Source organism: Alosa alosa, chromosome 18 (genome assembly GCF_017589495.1).
Source record: "Alosa alosa isolate M-15738 ecotype Scorff River chromosome 18, AALO_Geno_1.1, whole genome shotgun sequence".
Classification (NCBI taxonomy): Eukaryota; Metazoa; Chordata; class Actinopteri; order Clupeiformes; family Clupeidae; genus Alosa; species Alosa alosa.
In genome coordinates this window covers 27,826,186-27,847,506 of record NC_063206.1, presented here as the reverse complement: position 1 = coordinate 27,847,506, position 21,321 = coordinate 27,826,186, and the positions used below count along the sequence as shown (strand labels likewise).

General features: G+C 40.1%; 1 protein-coding gene across 1 annotated transcript in view; it reads right to left on the bottom strand.

The window, feature by feature from the left end:
- The window catches only part of LOC125311753 (deleted in malignant brain tumors 1 protein-like), a 33,905-nt gene extending 12,619 nt beyond the window's left edge, over positions 1-21,286 (bottom strand). The window contains exons 1-3 of the mRNA XM_048270066.1: positions 21,235-21,286; positions 13,205-13,454; positions 11,341-11,445 (exon numbers count right to left, since the gene is read on the bottom strand). The gene's annotated coding sequence lies outside the window, so the exon portion shown is untranslated. The remainder of the gene's footprint in view (positions 1-11,340; positions 11,446-13,204; positions 13,455-21,234) is intronic.
- Between the last annotated feature and the right edge of the window lie 35 nt (positions 21,287-21,321).

The following is a 21,321-nucleotide window of genomic DNA, read 5'->3' as shown; positions in this document are numbered from 1 at the left end:
TTCTAAAGAATCTCCCGTCTTGGTTTTGTACAGAAAGGCCTAATATTAAGTGACACATACGTAAAAGGGAGAAAAAAAAATCACCTTCCGATATTTAGCAGGCTACGATATAAGGTCTGGAATTTAATTTATTGTTGTAATGGTAGGATAACTACACAGTTTACACAATAATTACACTGTGTTATAAATATTGCAGATCAATGCATTTACTGACTGTCAATTACCCCAAATCGTACCTGAACAGTAGCCTATTTAATGCATTCTAATCCATTGTCAATCACTTCTGGGAACTTTTTGAATTTTACATGAACCACGTGACCTTAACGAATTTTGAACACCCATTGTCACAACCAGAGCCCGTCTACGGAGAGCCTTGCCACTAGGCATGGGCCAAATGATTCTATTCCAGGAATCAGTTCTTTCAGTTCCCTTCACCTTCACAAATCGTTCATTTGATTCGTTCTTTCAGTTCCTTAAGTCAAAATATGCTTTAGAGCACCGTCTTGGTTGTCTTAAGTCAAATATCCTTTAAAACACTGTCTCATATGGTGTGTTACATCATTTATGTAAATATCAAGCTTAATATTAAGCACAAAAGTGCCTTTTTTCATAAATATACTGAATGGAATTCAGTAAGAATCATATGGCGTTTTTCCAAGTTCTAGCGCTGGCAGGCAGGCACGTAAGTAAAGCCAGGCCTGTCATTTGTATTCTGTCATTCACGTTTTAGACTCTATCGCGATATACGGTCGAGGGAGATGAAGCTCTGTTCGTTTGTATCTTTTATTAGGTGACCATATTTTTGTATGTTAAAAAGAACCAGTTCTCTTGTTTTGGGAATCAGTTCTCGTCGTTCACCTTTGGGATTCGTTCTTTCTGACCGAATCAGTCGCGAACTGCCCATGCCTACTTGCCACCATATACTGTAAAAAATAGCTTGCCACTCCGTATTAAGTGCCATTGTACCGAATTTTGGATGCAGTTCCACTGGGGGCGATCGCCATGAGTGCAGAATGAATGGGAGTCAATGGAGTGGCTAAAATTGTGTCTTTCATCTGATTGTCGTTGACAAATATCAGATTTGATTGTAGTTTGTATAACTTCAACATGGGTTATAGGTCAAAAGTTGAATGAACGAGTACTTATGTCCTTTTGATTTCTTACAGGTTGGGTCGTTGTTGCACATAACAAGCTAGCATTGTGCTAATGAATGACGTCATTGACACATTTGAAAGGCTTTTAAGAACAATTAAGTGACTTTAAAAAATATAATACTCAACCAAGTGTATTTTCTTTGCCTCCCCTTTCGAATACAATACTCAAATTACTTGGAAAAAAATTATATCCCGGGAAAAGTGGATTTTGAGGGGTTCAGCTCCATAGACCTCCATGCATTCTGCACTCGTGGATGAGCGCCCTCATGTGGAACCACAGAAGGAATTGCAACCAGTTCAGAAACCGGAAGTTTTCAGAGAGTGGCAGTTCTCCCCTTATTAGACATTCTCTGGTCGCAACTCTCTAATCAAATCATAAGACGATTCACCAATGGAACGAAATGGCATTAGTTCCGGACTCCTAAATAGGCGTGTCAAAACATAAACTTTTCTCTGAATAAGCAATAATAACAAATACATATAATTTTGTATAGATCTAGACTCAGAGATGGTTGATAAACTAACCTTTAACATATTTTTGCTAGAACTAGTAGACTACCACAAAGTTGCTGAACATATGTTATTATGACCGCCCAAGCAGCCAGCGGGCGGTCATATAGGTTTAGTCAGATTTTTTTTTTTTTCGCATGCCCAAATTTCCGTCAATGATTTCGGGACACTGAAAGACCGGGTACACGAAACTTGGTGGGCATGTAACCCCACATGGATAGCATGGAACCATCGTTTTTTCGTTTTGATCTGTAGCCCCCGCTGGACTGGACCCCCCGAAAGGAGGGTAGGGCAGACACAGTTTTCTGTGAATATCTCGAAAACCGTAGGGTTTAGGAGGACCAATTTTTTTTTTGTATGTTGATCTCAAGGGGCCATGTCAACCCATTCCATAACCACTCATTTCATGTATAGCCCACCTAGTTAAACACAAAAAGTAAAATGAGGTGTTGTAATTGAAGGTATCTGTGACCTAACATAATCAAAACTGCACGAAATTGGAATTGTAGGATCATTATGACACCCTCTGTATGCACGCCAAGTTTTGTGGAATTCCGTTCATGGGGGCCACACAATAAATTAATTTATGTTACTATACACCAACTGGCCTGTAGGTGGCGAGGAGACAGTTTTCTGTGAATATCTCGAGAACCGTAGGGCCTAGGAGGTCCACCTTTTTATGTATGTTGGTCTTAAGGGGCATGTCAACCCATCCCATTACCACTTATTTCATGTATAAGCCACCTAGTTAAAAATTAAAAGCAAAAATTAGGTGTTTTCATCACAATATCTCTGGCTGACAAGGTCAAAACTGCACGAAATTAAAAGTGTAGGATCATTATGACACCCTCCGAATGCATGCCAAGTTTTGTGTACTTTCGTTCATGGGGGCCTTACAATAAAATAATTTATGTGTACATTTAGTGGCGTGCACCAACAAGGATTCCCGGACACTGAAAGACCGGGGTACACAAAACTTGGTGGGCATGTACCCCCACATGGATAGCATGGAACCGTCATTCTTCGTTTTGATCTGTAGCCCCAGCTGGACTGGACCCCGAAAGGAGGGTAGGGCAGACACAGTTCTCTGTGAATATCTTGAGAACTGTAGGGCCTAGGATGACCAATTTTTTCCATATGTTTTGCCTCCAGGGGTCATGTTAACCCATTCCATGTGCACACATGTGCATAAACAGATACACACGCACACACATACATTTACAGTAATCATAATGTTATGACACATACTCACACAGTAGACATATGTACGCATGCATGCACATGCACAAACACACATACGCAGGCAAACACACAAGCACGCACATACACACACACACACACACCCACACACATAAACATACATTTGTACATGCACATAATTCAAGATTTTTTCCCGTCATCTACTCCCTGAATTTTTGGTCATTGATACCCGGGACACCGAACCACCGGGGTACACCGGGGTGCTAGCTAGCTAGCGAACATTCCCATTTACTTTCCGTTTACTGTGCTAACATTAGCTAGCTAGCTAGCTAGCTCAGTTAACGGGGCAAAATGAAATGTCCGAATGTCAGGTTAAAAAAACATTTTTGACAAATGAAGGAACATGAAGCAAGATAGTAGTGAGTAGTGATTTTTCTTGAAAAATCAACTTTAAATACAATAGAACAATATTTACAGTTATTATACGGCTCTTCACAATGCAAGTAGAATGCTCCATTGACTTGAATGGGATTTCCGAAAGTTCTAGCGGTCATTATTTCTTGGGAAAGGACCTCTGAAAACAAGAATGACCGCTGTCAATGGCAACGGAGTTTGTGCTTGGAACTTCATTCAAAAGTGAAAGCAGACGGTTGATCAGCTGTGTTCTAAAGAATGTTTGATTCAAGTTCAGAGTGTGTTCGCGAAACTATTTGTTTCTCAGCAAAAGCCACGGCGAAACGGTAACAAATAAGTGTAAAGAGACATATCATGGAGTTTGTTTTTTGTTTTGGCAAGTAGCCAGATAATAAAAGCGGGATAATGTATAGAACGCCCGGTCATCATGGGAAAATAAGTCCCTTCAGGGCAAAACAAGACCCCTCCGCTGGCGCGTCGGGGTCCGGTTCGCCCTCTCGGGACTTATTTTTCCCATAATGACCGGCGTTCTATACATTATCCCTTACTTATTTTTATAACAGAATTTATGAACATTCACACACAGTGATGACCTCATAAGAGGGAGTCCAGCAAAGTTGAGCATAGGGGAGAATGGGTTTTAACTGCATTTTCTTTTACACTGATAAGGCCAAAAATGTTCTCTATGACACACCAGTGGTTCATAAGCATGAGCCTGACTGGCAGGGACAAAGTAAAGACGAATAGGCTACAAAATTTTGGTAAATCATGGCCATCAAATCATCAGTGAGAAATTGATTAGGGGTGTGAGTAGGATCGGATCACTATTAGTATGTATCATGGCTTCAAAATGGCAGTTGTGTCATTTGCCATCACATAGGCTTTCATATACAACAAGTTAAGTAGAATCAGTAAGCAAATTAATAGTCTGTCTAATAGCTAACATTAGTTGATAAGCAGATGTATATAGAGCAAATGTGTGGTAGCACATATACACTGATGGTTTTATATGGTCTCTAAAGAAAAGCATATATGCCCATGGTTGGAACATAGACTAATGAGTTGCTTACTGATTCTACTTAGTTTAGGCTATATAATGGCCTATATGTGATGGCAAGTGACACAACTGGCATTTTCAACCATTGCTACTTACCCATATCTTCATCACATTTTAAGATCAATAATGGTTGCCAGTAAAGATAAAAAGGTATCAGGATATTTTTGTCAGGCAGGTAGTAGACTCTAGCATGACATACTGGAATGAAGTCATGTTTTTGGCCTCATCAGTGTAAAAAAAATCTACTGTATGATCCCTTATCCCATGTGTTTTAATTGACCAATTTTGCTGGACTCCCTCTTATGAGGTCATCATTGTGTCTGGAATGTTCATAAATTCAGTTATTAAAATAACTGTAAATATTGTTCTATTGTATTTATAGTTGATTTTTCAAGAAAAATCACTACTCACTACTATAGAGCTGGTAAGTCCCGCCCTTTCCGCTATCCCCGCTGGACCTCTAGATTGAAAAATCGTTAATGCAAGTGAATGTGAGAAAATAATGACTTTCTGGTCCCGTTTGAATTTTGCCATGAATGTGAACATATGTTGTCTGTGAATTTTTAATATAAATTTTCGTGTAAAGAATGCTACAATTGAGCGGGTAGAAGTTTGATGCGGTTAAACTTTGTGAGAGCACTTTGTGGACTACAACTTTCTGCTAGACGACAGCTAACTAGTTTCCCATAACAACCATCAGTTGGTCGAGATGTAGGGTTATTAAGATCGACTTTGAACACAGTGAACCATACAACTTTACAATCACACTGTATCATAGTGTTAATGTGTTGAGTGAAGCTAGACATGTTTCGAATATTTTTGTTACCATGTGTGTTTATTCCTGCCGTTACAAAAACTAGCATCTCAGCTAATGTTAGCGATTAGAGCTAGCTCACGTCACAGGCGACATGTAGTCTTTCTCGTTATGTCTTCCACAACTGATAGCCGAAGAATCATATAATATACTGTCAAACTCGTAACATGAAACATTATATTAAAAATTCACAGACAACTATATGTTCACATTCATGGCACAATTCAAACGGGACCGGAAAATAATTATTTTCTCACATTCACTTGCATTGACGATTTTTCAATCTAGAGGTCCACTGGGGGTTTAGCGGATGGGCGGGACTTTACCAGCTTATTTGCTTCATGTCCCTTCATTTGTCAAAAATGTTTTTTAACCTGACATACGCACTTTAAGAATTGTGTCATTCAAGCCAGCTAACGTTAGCTAACATTAACTTACAATTACTGCTCATGTTAATGTTAAATCTACACAAAGACAGACTCCTAAAAACATAGTTCTTTGTTCACTGGGTATGAACTGCTGAACAGAAACAAAACAAACTTTTACAACGAACTAAAATTAGCATACCAACAGCTGGCTAGGTTAACGTTAGCAGACGGTTGGTATGCTAACGTTAATTAAATGCTTCGTGGTAGTGCAGCATGTGTGTCAGCTAATGTATACAGTCGAAGTAGTCTCTTCACACGTACGGTAATCATCATGCCAAACAACATATTAATTAATTCAGGGTAGCTTCATATTATAGCCATGTAACTTACTGGGTGGTTTTTGGTGGTAATATTAACGTTAACTTACAGACAACTTGGATTTAACTAACTGAATGTGTTAACATTGAGCTAGCTTGCTAACGGTAGAACTATCACTGCCACTAAAGTTAACGTTTGTGAGTCTGCTGTTTAACAACTCCATGAGGTGGTCATGGTTTCCGAGTGTGTTGCGCTAATATTTTCTCTCCGGATTTTTAATGTTTGTCAACATCATTTAATTTGTTTCTTGTTTTAGTTTTGGAAATTTGCCTGCCTCTTGTAGGCGTTCATGACTAGGCCTACAACTGACAGCTGTTGACAGTTGGCCTTTGCTAATTTGGCAACCCAAATAAGAGGACGTGCTAGCCCATTATTAACATTATTAATACGCTATTCTAGAATTAATCATTCAAAACATAAACGAAAATTCCAAGAGATTCTGCCCCGTAACTCATTTTTTTCATGGGTTTTACGGGTTAGAGTAATGTTGTCAAATAGGCCATTACTTCAATTCATCGTGTTTCCTTACTCTCTGACAACATATGGCGATCATTTTTGGAATGGTTAGTTTATTTTTCATTATTTCCTACATACTGGTCCTTTAACATTCAATTATCAATTATATATATTTTCATATATAAGTCGCACCTGACTATTGGACAAGCAAAATTACAAAAAAGTGTGACTTACATTCCAGAAAATATTTTATCCCAAAAAGATTCCTATGGCTATCTTTTGTTAGGGACTGTTCAAGCCATTCCTAGGTTTGCAGTGTTACCGATCAGTCATACACTTCAACTTTCACCTTTACTTTTAGCTGCTGAACAGGACATGGTACTGTACCTGAATGTGCAAGAGTGACCACTGACAAGATCAGCTCCCATTAAGATCACCACTGAACATTTTGCCCACTGCTTCTGGCCACTGCACTAAAAAAAGGCATGTTGCACCTGAGCATTGTTGAAGTAGGCTACCAAAGTTTAGGCCTACCTGCTTGTCTAGCTGTATTCAGTGCTAGTGTTGTGCACGTCCATGGTCTGCTTAGACTAAGTTAATGTACATTTTTGCAAAAACATTAGGAATGACCATAAGCATTCATTGACATTGATTATTTAAATGGTATTATTGTCCTTCATTGAAAGAAGATTTAGAAGAGATGGTTTTGGTCTGAGTTATTTCCAGCGTTAGATATGGCACCCCTAGTACTTTCCACCCCATCTGCTCAAGGTTGTGCCCAAGTGTAGAGTCAATGTGACCTCAAACATCATTGAAAAGTTGGCCTTAAAATGATTGAAAATGATCTGATATGCAGTGAGTATTGCTATATTGTAAGTCTGTGTTTTTACTGTGCTTCTACACCTTTAATTATGACATCAGCTGTATATCAGTGTATAGTTCTTCTTATACAACAATTGGGTTCTATGGAACTATTTATTTGTTTCTGATTGGCCGAGAGACATTCCATGAGTTGGAATATTCCTGGACATTTCAACTCAGACTTTGCACAGCTAATAATAAATCACTCCGCGATACAATGGGAAGATTTGACACAATGTTCTCATCCCAGCTCTCCACTATTTTAAGCAATGGGTTACTCCTTAGCAAACCATAACGAAACAGTGCTTCACCACATCTGTGGATTAAGCCACACAGTCAACTCAATGTAAGTAAGATAAACGAGGATGCTAATTGTTCTCAGCATTGCCAGCATTGTGTATAATATGATTGTCACTTGGAGGAGACTTGTAGATAACTAACGTTAGCATAGTTAGCTAATCGCTGCTAACGTGCTAGCATCGTCACGTCAGGCTGTGCACAGTAGTGTAACATTTATTCAACATAAATTAATAAAGTTGAGTGGTTCTGCAATGTAGGCTATGTTTCCGTTTTTTTGCAGTACCATGTCCCTTACATGACATGGCCCAGTGTCCTTGTAACATGCATGCAGCAAACCTAGATATGAATGTGATTTCAGCCCGACTTTCAACATTTCTTTCAAGAAGACAGGTAAACCACAAAGACCCGTAACGAGGGATCTGGAATGTTGGTTACCTAGCAACCAAGACGCTGTCTATAGACCCTTTCAACAATAAAAACAAAAACAATGCTTGAACGTTCTATTTGGGCCCCAATCTACTTCCTCTGCATTAAGATAACATATGGAATGTTAAAAAGGAAGTCTTGTGGGGCCAACTATGATGCTGATAATGGAACTCTCTTGAAAGGGTCCATTGAAAAGGGAACTATTTTTTGATGCGTAAGAACGATGTCGAAATTAACATTTTTAAACAATATTGGGGTGTTTTCAGGTTATTTAGTTTGTGGTAGAATTGTTGTATAAAAGCAATATAGCACTCGTGATCGTGGGATTGGTCATGGATATTTCCACGGCTGTTGTTGCCTGCGGCCGAACAACACCCGTGGGAATATCCATGACCAACCAACAACAGCCGTGGGAATATCCATGACCAACCCCACTCTTACTCGTGCTAAATTGCTTAATTGTATGTTCTATGCATGTTGATACTTGGTCTGAGATGTTTGAGTTCATAAAACATCAATTAACACATAAAAATACAAAATACACTGCCGTTCAAAAGTTCACTTAGACATTTCCATTCCACTCCATTATAGACAGAATACCAGCTGAGATCAGTTGCATTGTTTTTTTTTTTTTTTAAATCAGGGCAGCCTTTTAAAATGATATTAGTAAACAGAATGTGTCATTGGAACATTGGATGAATGGTTGCTGATAATGGGCAATGTAGATCTGAAGAGTTTGGTTCCAAAACGCTATATCCTCCATTTCAATGATTTTCATAAATCATTTTTTTTACGTAGGTAATACATTTTGTTTTCCAGGTAATGTCAGTGCAACTGTAATTGGGTTATTGTTATTTGGTTTATTTTCACTCAATCAAGAGCAAGACTGCAATTGTATTGATATAACCTGAAATACACAATTAAATAACATGATTTATTAATATAATTGAATACAAATGGAGATATAGCGTTTTGGAACCAAACTCTTCATATTGCATAAAGATCAGCCATTTCTTTCTACAACAGTCATTTACAACATTAATGAGGAAAACAAGGACATTTCTAAGTGACTCCAAACTTTTGAATATGTAGATTAGGATAACAGATAAATACACTGAATTTGATAGAATAAATCAAATGTTTATTTATCATGCCTTCAGACCTATAGTAGCCTGAGGTCATGTTTTGGAATTCCTCATAAAGAAAACATAACCCTTTAGGGTGTTCAACTAGCCTGACGTAGTCATACTCAATTCTAGTCAGAATATGAGTCCGATACTGCTCCATTGGGACGTAATTATGGGGCGTGTTTCAACCGATACGGGGTTGTGGGATGCCTCTGCACTCAATTGGATAGACCTAACCAATCACAGCAACAAAATAGCTTACTGTGAGGTGTAGGAAGAAAACACACAAACCGCTGTTTTCCCTTGATGAAAGTGAAACCACGAGTTTTCCCACATCTCAACTTTTCAGAAATAATCGTTTTCAGTGATACAACCTCATTATATGAATTTTCAATATGGGGTCTTAAAAGTCATGTATCCTTCTAGCCACAGCGTTTTTGTTTCAAACATAAGCCTAATCTAAGCGTGCTCAGATGGCGTGATAGACCAGGCTGTTGCTCACCTGTCCATCATCGTAAAAGCCTGATTTGATTGGTCCGCCCGATATAGGGCGAGCATACTTCCACCACAATGAAGCAATGCCAGACCGAACTTCCCGACCTGTGGGCGGGACTAAGTTCGGAATGGCACCCAGGCTAGTGTTCAACATCTTTCCGATGGCAATATCAGCCATAAAGCCTTGAGATAAGGATGTGTTTGTGATTGTTTTTACATGCTAAATCCCAAGATAAAGATACAGCGGAGGAAGGGTAGCATGAAGCTTCAATATACCATAAACACACAACTGCGATGGAGGCTATTCAGTGGCATATACTGCACTGATTCATCAAACATTAAAGCAATTCGCAGTAAAGCGCAAATTGAAAATGGGCTGTATTTTGTTGCATGCTTAAGTCCATTCTGAATGGAAAAGACTTGTTATTTAAATGCATTACTATGTCTAGCTTTGCAAACAAGCATGACCAGTTTGTGCAGTAGCTGATAACTGACAATAGAGTGACACACTTTTTGCTCAGCGCACAGTAACTGTCCAGATCATCTAATGAAAGGTCTCCTTTGAAATATGAGTATTTGTCTAATGCGCGGGTTTTTAAATGACTGTGATGTGCCTATGGAAGCATATGAGTAGCTTTATTCAAATGAGAATGCAATCTGCAAGATGCAATTCAAAAAGACATTACATTATGCAATTGACAATTCATTATGCAATTTGGAATAATATCCAACACATTGTATTTTAATCTGCAAAGTGACAATGAAATCCTAAAATCAATTCCAATAATTTTGGTTAAAAAATAGAATAAACATGGATTGAATTGCATTCCATTTTGCCATGGTACTTCAGTCTCAAAATTCAAATGGCAATTAATTTTGCATTTCAATTTTCAATATTCAGTTTCATCATTTAACTGTCAATTCGCACTTAACTTCGTGACGTTAGCCATCGAACTAAATCATATGATAGATAGGCTATAGAGCTACAGAAATTCTTCTCACACTTCCTTTGCCTTCAAAGTCATCAAAGTTAAACATTTATTTAAGTATTATTATTAATATCATCCTCACAAGTGATATCAAGTCGTGTTAATGTTGAAACTACCACACATGATCATCTTCAAAAACAGTCATGGTAAAACAAACGAAAAAGTTATAGCCTAGCACTGCTACCTAGCACTAGCTAATCTTCTTAACACTTTTCTGACCTACGGTCAATCCATCGAAAACCTCTGAAATGATTATCGTTAGTGCCGTTTTTCATTAGGTTTACTTGCCTCTATCCAATGCTTTACCTTAACATACAATGGTATTGTAGGCTACATATCTTTGTTCATGAGTTTCCGTGCTGGCTGGACTGAGCTTCTTATCCAAACAATACGGTTATCTCCCTACGGTGCGTTAGCTTCCCTACAACCGGACTCGCTAACTATACTTCTTACGGGAACCTCAACGTTACATAGGCTACGAGGTAGCTGAGCCTGTTTTGCCTTCTATTGTTTATGTAGATAATACAGAAGCTACAATGTCGGTACAGGATATATGCTATATGAAGTTATGGCATTTCAAAAAAATCCTAAAATGAATGGGCTTCTACGGAGCCCCGGATATGTCATGGGGAAAAAAAAATAATAAGTTGTGGCCACGAAATAGCAATTAGTTCCCACAAAATAATAAGTTGTGGCCACAAAATAGCAATTCGTTCCCACAAAGTACTAATTTGTGGCCACGAAATATTAATTCGTTCCCAGGGCAGTGCACACTCTAGAGCCTCACCCACCTCTAGAGTCCTTCACACAGGGATTGACCTGACTTTGGGGTCCCTCATATGCCTCACGTGCTGGGCACACCTCCGGTTGTCTCACAGTGGTCCCACCTCTGATACCTGTAGCAAACAGAGAGGGACAGTAACCACACCGAGGTTTGAACCCCCTAACCGGCAGCCTGACTGTAACACCAAAAAGCCAGGCTTGGTTTGGCAGTCGCAGCGCATAAAAAGGGACTTTTCATTAATTTCATACCTAAAGGGATTGGGCTCATGCTTGGGGTGATGTTGCTGCTTGTCCTGATGCTGGGGCTTGGGCTCATGTTAGGGGTGATGTTGCTGCTTGTCCTGATGCTGGGGCTTGGGCTCATGTTAGGGGTGATGTTGCTGCTTGTCCTAATGCTGGGGCTTGGGTTGATATACACACACAAACACACACACTCTCTCTGCTATACCATTGTTTTTATGATCAAAAGTTGTTTTCAAAGCTCACTAGAAAGTAATATATTTTTAAATGATGAAAAGTGTTGTTATACCTGCAAAATACCTGTTAATGTGTAATGTTGTGTTTTGAATTTTTATTAAGTCTAAAAATATTTCCATTGCATATACATAATTAGGCTTAAATGGAGCACACTGTACCCTTGTGGGCTCATGTTTGGGGTGATGTTGCTGCTTGTCCTGATGCTGGGGCTTGGGCTCATGTTTGTGGTGATGTTGCTTGTCCTGATGCTGGGGCTTGGGTTGATATACATACACAAACACACACACACTCTCTCTGCTATACATACCATTGTTTTTATGATCAAAAGTTGTTTTTAAAGCTCACTAGAAAGTTATATATTTTTAAATGATGAAAAGTGTTGTTATACCTGCAAAATACCTGTTAATGTGTAATGTTGTGTTTTGAATTTTTCAAGTCTAAAAATATTTCCATTGCATATACATAATTAGGCTTAAAGGGAGCACACTGTACCCTTGTGTTAGCTTGTGTTGAAATGTATGAATTCTTGGAAAACATACTGTAAATACCTGTTACTGTTTCTTAGGTGAATGTTTTAAGTCCGTTAAAGAATATTTCCATTGCATATACATAATTAGGCTTAAAGGGAGCACACTGTACCCTTGTGTTTGTGTTAAAATGTACAGTATGCATTTTTTGAAAAATTACAGAAATATACAGCTGTTGATCAACAACTTGTGCACACAGACATACACTCCTCAGCTATCTTGCATTGTTTTTATGCCAAACCTTTGCTGACCTTTTTGTAATAAACTAATTGCTTTTTAAAATCCATGCATGTGAGAGGCTTCAGTGAGGAAGATTAACATGGCAATTATGTGTTTATGTCTTGGTTCTTTTGTCAAGGTATATGACATGACTAGTAGGAGGTTGATTTAAAGGTATGTATTTTAGTATTGGCCCCATGTCTTTGCCTACAAGTAATGTGCTCTTATATCTGACATTTGTACACTGGTATTGTTTAAACTTCACTAACAACAGAGGAAAAACAAGACAAGCGCTGCTCTGTCTCACCAGCTTGACGGATGGGTGGGCAAATGCGTGATGAAGAGGTGTCCACAGACAGAGAAATCCACAGAGAGAGAGAGAGAGAGAGAGAGAGAGAGAGAGAGAGAGAGAGAGAGAGAGAGAGAGGAAGAAAGAGAGAGAGAGATCCACATACAGAGAGAGAAAAAGAGAAAGAGATAGAAAGTGGGTCCTCCACACTCATGGTCAGTGTGGCACTGATAACTTTATTTGAACATTGGGTGTATCGTGTGAAAGGAAACTATCGGTCAAGGTTGAGTAACACAATCAGCTCTGATCTCAGGGAAAGATAGAGGTCAATGGCCATGTATGCATCCACTGGAACCTTACGTTTTTTTTGTGCCATTATGTAAGTACAGAGGGTGAACAAGTCATCATCGCAGGCAATGTCACGGCGATGGGTGCAGGAGTCTTCACACCTGACCAGATCTTCCTCCGCCACAGGGCACAAATAGTCTTCCGTTCCAAATAATTCTGGGATGATGTACATGGGATCAGGTCAACCATGGGGAACATGCGGATTCTTTGATGGACGAATCAAGTGGCTGTTCCAGGTCTGTTTGGTTAAATCCAATTCATCCTGCAGAGGTAAAATTACATTACATTACATTTGGCTGACGCATTTTTAGACAAAGCGACTAACAACATGGTAAACAGTTTAAGTTTTAGAGCAATTCTCAACAATTTTAGGACAATTTAAAAAAACATTAGAGTACAGTAAGAATAAGTGCATCAGTGAGTGCTGTTTTTAACAGTTACGTGTCAGTTTTAAGACGGCTGGTGAGTGCTAGGATCAGCAAGACTTGTAAGTGTTGCTATGAGAGGAGATGTTCTCTAAAGAGCTGGGTCTTCAAGAGTTTTTTGAAAATGGAGAGGGATGTCCCTGCCCTTGTAGGAACTGGCAGTGTGTTCCACCAACGAGGAACAACAGATGAGAACAGTTTGGATTGGCCTGAGCGTACCGGAGGTAGAGCTAGACGTCGTTCGTCTGAGGAGCGCAGCGGTCTGGAGGTAGCGTATGTCTGTATGAGGGCATTCAAGTAGGTGGGAGCAGAACCGGAGACTACTTTGTAGGCAAGCGTTAGAGCCTTGAATTTGATGCGGGCCGCCATAGGTAGCCAATGTAGCTGGATGAGTAGCGGGGTAACATGTGCCCTTTTGGGTTGGTTGTAGACCAGGCGCGCCGCCGCGTTCTGGATCATCTGCAAATATATATATATAAATATATATATATACCGGTATATACTTACATTGCCTGTTAACGTTTAATGTTAGCTACGGACGGGATATTTTAATTGCATAGGGCGAATTCTCCCATGTGCGTCAGGGTGCGTAAGTAAAAAAAAAAAAGCGCGTAACTATGCGCATTTCACTCTGCGCGAATTCTCCCCTTGGCTTAAATCTGTCATTTACGCGTGATAGAGAGAGTTATGCGTTTTCGGAGGAGCAACCCTATACAACTCTTGCACGCATTCTGCCATGGCTTAAGCACCTTTCCAGCTACGCGCTCCGGAGGGCTGTATTAAGGTCGAGCGCCACTACAAAGTGAAACAGCATAGATCGATAGATACTTTATTGATCCCCAAGGGGAAATTCAAGATGCAAATTGCTCGATGTCGGCAGTAAGCCTAGTTCTAAATACATGTAGGCTACACAGAATGTTAAATCAAAGACTGGTTTGTGTTCTTTCTGGATTTAAATGACATTAAGAAGGCCAATGGGAAAATTCACGTTCCACGTTTTCATATCAACCTAAATCAACGAGGTGGTGGATCAGTCTGGTTCTATTTTAAATAAATCTTTCATAAGCCTCTTTCATAAGGCCACATTGATTTCGAACTTGCATAACACAGAGGTGCGTAACTGAAGCGCGTAAAAAAAGCTTAGCCTATGCGCGAATGGGAGAATACCCCCTTAGTGAATTCTTGGATTTGAAACGTAGGGCCTACAGTGGGCCCTGTCTCGAGTGGGCCACTACTTTTTTTCAGTAGAGTAGGCCTACGGGTCATGTTGGATAGGCCCAGGGCAGTGGGGACATGTCATAACATTGCATGCGTAAATCATCAAATGCAGCGCGTATAGCGCACAAATATGCGCACGGACATAAACAGTGCAACTATAAGCACTTGTCAGTATAATATGAGTGAGAAGAAAATACTATGATATGTCACTAACCTGTATTAAGCCGAGGAAGCAAAACAACATGAGGTTCTTGTCTAAGAAATCGCCCGCAAAATCGCCCTCGTCTTTTAGGCGGTGAAAGTGGCCCAGCCAAAAGTCCACGCACTCTTTGCGGAGAAAGCCCCACCAACTCTCAATCCTTTGGTTACTCGTACTTCTTCCGTACATGAAGCTTTTTTCACCTCCATGCGCATCAGTATTGTCGCGGCGAAGGTACCGTTGCATGTCACGGATCGAGCTGTTTTCTGTTCCCATATCTGTTCTGACAATGCGGGAACATCCACCTAGTTCATGGGCTGTTTCTAGGTAGTAACCCCCTACCACTTTGGGGTCACTGCTGGTGCAGTAGGCATTCAACCACAGCATTCGCCTGGAAAACCCATCAATGCCTCCATTGATGCAAATACCAAAGGGCTTCAATTTGTCGTATGAATCGACGTGCCATATACAATTCGGCCCCTTGGCAAAGTATGCCCTTCGGGTCAGTCTCCTGCTTCTCCTCATTTCGGTACCCTCAGGGTCCAACGTTGATAAAATAACACTAACATCCTCTTTTCGTACCGACAGGCCTTTCTCTACGCATCTGGCATACATCACTCTGTAACCGTGCAGGACGCCAGAGCCTTGGAGTTCGCTCCGAATGAAACGCACGGCATCTCCCAATGAGTCGTACTTTCCCCGTCGAAACAGACCATTTCTTTTTAAAATCCGCTTTAATGTCTTTAGACTGATCACAACGCCGTGTTTTAAGGAAAGAGCCTCCAGAATACTTTGATATGTGAGGCCCAAGTTGAAGTAAAATGTAATTAATTCAATTCTGTCCATGACAAATGCGGAGCAGCCAAGTGAAGTACCAAGTGGATTATGAAAAGTGCGCAAAGAGCGCACAGATCATGGATGGACAGCCTACAGTAACTGTGGGCACAGTTTACAAATCCGAGAGAACGAGTTTCAAAAACCGAGGGAACAGTTTACAAATCCGAGAGCACGGTTTTAAAAACTGTGGGCACATTTTACAAAACCGTGGGAACAGTTTAGAAATCTGTTATCTCAGATTTGTAAACTGAGGTAACAGTTTAGAAACCTGTGGGCACAGTTTAGAAACGACTTTTATTTTTCCCACACCTGACCCTAGCAGGGCTCCGTAGTAGGCTTCTATGGGGTTAGCAGAGAAGTGGTCCCTCCAGCCTACATTGATTCTTCTACTTCCGGGAATTCGCCTGCCCCCTTGCTTCTAAAACACTTGGTGCAGAGTAAAATATCAGCCAACTGACCTCTCAGGGGTGTATGTAGTACAGGGATTTCAAAGTCAAATACATTAGAGGGCCAAAAAAACAAATTTGCTACAAGCCGAGGGCCGGACTGGTTCAATGTTTATTAAAACATATTAAAATGACTGCACATAACCTATTGAACCAAGACGTGTACTGTATTTTATTTAATGATTAAATGAATAATGACTGTGACTGAAGTGCAGGCAAAGTTTCCACAGAAATGTACGATTTTTCCCATCCTCACCGACCTTGTCATAAAACTTGTTTAAATGATCATACGATGCCTCCTTGCTGCTTTGTCGTCTGCATCAGCATGTTTAAAGTGCTAAGATTGTTCACAAAAGTTTGTGAAAACACGCACATCAAAGTACTGCTTTACTAATGTAAAATATAATTAGGCCTACAATAGTTTCATTGTTTTTGCATTGTTGCATGATGCTTGCATGTAGCCTGGCTAGCACCACCACTTCTCAATGAGACGTGGTCTGGGAACCAAACGTTCATTTTCTCGTATTTGAAAAAAATGCCCGGATCCGTTTATTGGGTGCCACGGATGTCTATCAAATGCGTCTGTGCATAGCTCATCATCGCCTTGCTTTCCCCCTGTTCTGTGATTGGTTCCCTATCTCAGGCGAAAATTTGCTCCATGGTCTCCAGGCTGCCTTAGCAGCGTGAATCAAATCGCGCGCAAGGCAGCATGGGAACACCCAGGCTAGCTTGCATGAGAAATACTTCTCAAAACAACAGCAGTTATATGGGTGCTGTTGTTTTGGGATGTTTCCGTCATGCAAGCATCATACACTGATAGAATATTTATATGCTAATTGCATTTAATTTGAATGCCTGAATGTAAGGATTCAGGAAACACAATATCCAGCTTTTGTGAATTGTAAATGGCGGATCAGATCATGCGTAAATCACTGATCTGGAGATCTTTAAAGGTGCCATGTGTAAGAATTGAGGTAAAAATATCCAAAAAATGAGCTACACGCATCAAAAGAATGAGAAGAAATAAGGGCGATGATGTCATTAAAAAAATGACAAGGTATAGTGCTGCAGAGAGATCAACCTAAATTAGCATGCTAAATTACTAGCCACAGCAGGTGTCATAATACCAGTTTCGGCCATGGGAGGCGGTATGCGGGCAACATAACCGCCAGCCAAACTGCAATACACGTGTCTCGGTTGTTACTCTAGGGTAGACCAACTCACTTTCTGGAGGTATACTGCCCCATCTTTTATGGAATGTGGAGTATGAATTGATTTTTTGGCGGACATTACACATGGCACCTTTAACTATCTTTAACTAAGACTAATTAATAGCTTATGGCTGACTTTAATACTTAATGCCAAATATAGTCTGTGCTCTGTTTTTTTATGGAAGTTGCATAAATCCACGTCATTCTATTAAATGTCGTTTCATAATTAAATAGCCTTCCAATAGGTTGAAGCTTAGCTTTGCTACCAACGTGCACACGCATGCATTGAATAAACGCCCATACCACGACTTAATTCTATGCCTCTATGTTTGATGACAGCAAACAAGTATTTCCTACTAATTGCAGAAATGTTTGTTTTCTTTTTCTGTCCGCGGCTCCTTGATCAATTGAGCAGCAAATTATCAGACGATGGCCCGGGAATAATTTCACTCTGCAGACCATTGTCCACATTGCGGACCGCGTCCCATAGTTTGACAAATGGTGACCTGCATGCTGCCATATTAAAGGCATTTTTTACGGTGTGTTTAGCCGGGTTTTCGCGTGGAAGGCTCTGTAGAAATCTGACACCCTATTCAACGAAGTTAAACTGAAAGAGCGTGTAGTTCACACAGACACCAGAATGAACGAGTTTGTAACGTTCATCAGGCAGTGGTAGGCTAATACAGTAGCCTACGTCCAGTTCACGTTCGCTCAAAATATGAACGTGTTCAGGCACAACACTGGGGAGGGGGGTAGCTGAAAGTTGACATCTGCCCTGACTGAATACTGATGACTAATGAAGCCGAGGCCCACTTGCGGCGCCGCAGTGAGTTCATGAGCTACCGTTGCATTGTGGGAAATGGAGTATTGGTGCGTGCAAAACAGCAGCCGCCTGCGGGCCAGTTCTAATACATGGATTTCTATGGAACGTCACGAAAACATGCGTGCGCAACCAAGAGGCAGAAAGCACCATAGAACAGCATAGAGCAATGCAAAAAGATTAAAATGAGTTTTTGTGCTGAAAACTGCACCAATTCGAAATCACGATGGTTAGAGAATGTTAAATATGTTCAATATCCCTAACGGAATGCATGTCTTCGCCAAAAATGACAAAATACGATGTTATATTAATAATTCAAATGAACATCAAACTTTGAAATATAGTCTGAAATGAGATGTTATTATCATTGAGACAACAGGGGTATACAAAAAAACCGATTGTAGCTTACAGCAGCCGACTATTTAGGTTAAGTTTATAACGTTGTGGACGGCCACCAAGCGTCTTCTGCCTCAAGGCTGCACGCGCATCTAGTTTTGTTGGTAAACGGAAACCCGTATATACTAATCAAATATCATCCTGGGGGCTGTAGAAAATTCCGGCCCGCGGGCCTTGACTTTGACATGTCTGATGTAGTACAATGGTGGCCAAATTCGTTGGTAGCCTACCCTTCCTTGAAGAAAGAAGGGGAAAAACATCCAAAAATGGCATTCATCATTTATTCCATACTGCAAATCAGACTTTGATTTTGACTCTTCATTCAACAGAATATTTTAGACAGTGGAACAAATGAAAACGACATGGACAACAATTACTTAACCATGGATTGCACAATCTTTAGAGACAATCACTGCAACTTATTCTGTAGCTCATAATGAAACTTTTGCATCTGTCAATGGTTGTTTAGTCCAGTCTTTCTAAAGCAAAGTGCTGTAGCTATCTTAGATTGTCCTCTGCAGACTGCATGTTTCATAATATTATAGATGTACAATAGGATTCCGATCAGGGCTCATAAGTCCACTTCAGAATAGTCCACTGTTATTTTCTTAGCCATTCTGGGTGCTTTTAGCTGTGTGTTTTGAGTCATTATCCTTTTGGAGGACCCATGACAAGCGATTGAGACTGAGCTTTATGACATATGGGATGGTGGTACTGGTAGCAGCATTAAGGAGCTCGGCTAGCTCGGAAGTTGTGGTTCAATTCCCAATTGTCACCATTGGGTCCTTGAGCAAGGCACTTAAAGGCACACTATGCAGGTTTTTTAGCTTAATATGCAAGTTTTTTCGCTTAATTTACCTTCATTTAACAGCTTCAGAGTCATTGGAATGGTTATATCACTTTTTTCAGGTTGAATGGTGGCCGGCTTCCCCCTAGCGTCTGTGAGCGGAAAAAACACCCTTGCAACTGTGGGCCGGCGGGCCGACGGCCTGTGTCAGGAAGTATAACGAGTGTAACAAATTGCTTTACTGCATTCAAATACACACACACGCCAGGCACCGGCTAGAAAAAGGTAGCGATGGAGCATTCGTCATGACAAAGCCAGCGAAAAAAAAGCAAAAACCGAGAAAACAGTAAGGAAATTGCCAATACTGCATAGTTTACCTTTAAAGGTATACTATGCAGGTTAAAATAACCCCACATCACATAACCTTTACCATATCTGACGACTGGCATTGGGTACTTTACATAAGATCATCTCTCAATGCAAATCAAACCAGCTATTAGGCTAACTGAAATAAAACCATCCCGATCTCTAGGTATGTTAAAGGGTGTGTGATGATGTGGGGTTATTTTAATTCCAAAGGAACTTTATCAGGATGTATAGTACCCTGGGATCCATGAAATAACTGGCCTTTAAAAATAAAAATCTGCCTGCTTCTATGGGAATTTAACATAGGGGTATAAATACTTATGCACCCTGTATTTTAATGATTTATTTACATGTAGCCTACTGTATTTACATGGCTGGTTTTCTCGGTAGCAACTCGCTACATCTATGCTGTATAGCTATGCTAGGTGAACGACTTGCCTATTACAAGTTCGTTTACCATCAAATTGGCTTCGTAAATTTGAAAATCTTGCATAGTGTGCCTTTAACCCCAAGTTGCTCCAGGGACAAGCTTTCAGTTTGACTTTGTTGTTTTTCTTTCAACAGCGGATCCTCTGTTGTCCAGAAGTGACTGATGGTGAGATCAGGAGTTCACCTTTAAAGTTTTCGATTTGCTTCCAATTTGTACTATCCTTCTGTTCAGCTTGGGGTCAATAACGTCATATGCACTTGTTAATAATATGTGCAACTGTAGTCACCGGAATATCAAGCTGCTGGGAGATGGTCTGATACCTTTAACATGCTTGTCTAATTTCCTTCCTGGTCTTCAGGCCACCACAGCACAATTCCAGATCATGTGGTGCTTCTGTAAGGATTAGGACAGTAGCCTACCGTATATCAGTAGCCTATCGTAATATCATATCGTCAGATGCTTGTGATGCATCCTATTGCCAGAGATATCCATTTTATAATACAGATTCGTCTTTTGTCAGTCGAATGGGCAGAGGAATCTGTATTATAAAATGGATATCTCTGGCAATAGATGCATCACAAGCATCTGGCGATATGATATTACGATAGGCTACTGATATACCGTCTTGACTTTTGTTAAGAGTTTGTGAAATTAATCAAGGTAAGTTGTGATGAACAAGAAGGGAGAAAATGGCAGACAGCGTCAGGGGTCATATTAGTGTTGGAATAAATACAATTCCTGCTTTTTGCCTTTTTAGGAGTATTTTTGTATCATTAGATGATTTTCTTCGAATTTATGGCTGTGTTGTCGTAGTATTATTATCTTGGGCAAAATGTTGTAACTGTATCGTATTGCAAGTTGCTCTCCTACTTATGTACATGTAAGAAAAGAAAAAGTTATATTTTACCTTTACTACAGCTCTCATGTTTTCCACTCGTGTTTCATTCTGTTGTGTGGACATACCCAGCTTCAGGAGCTGCCCCCTGGGTCTTAA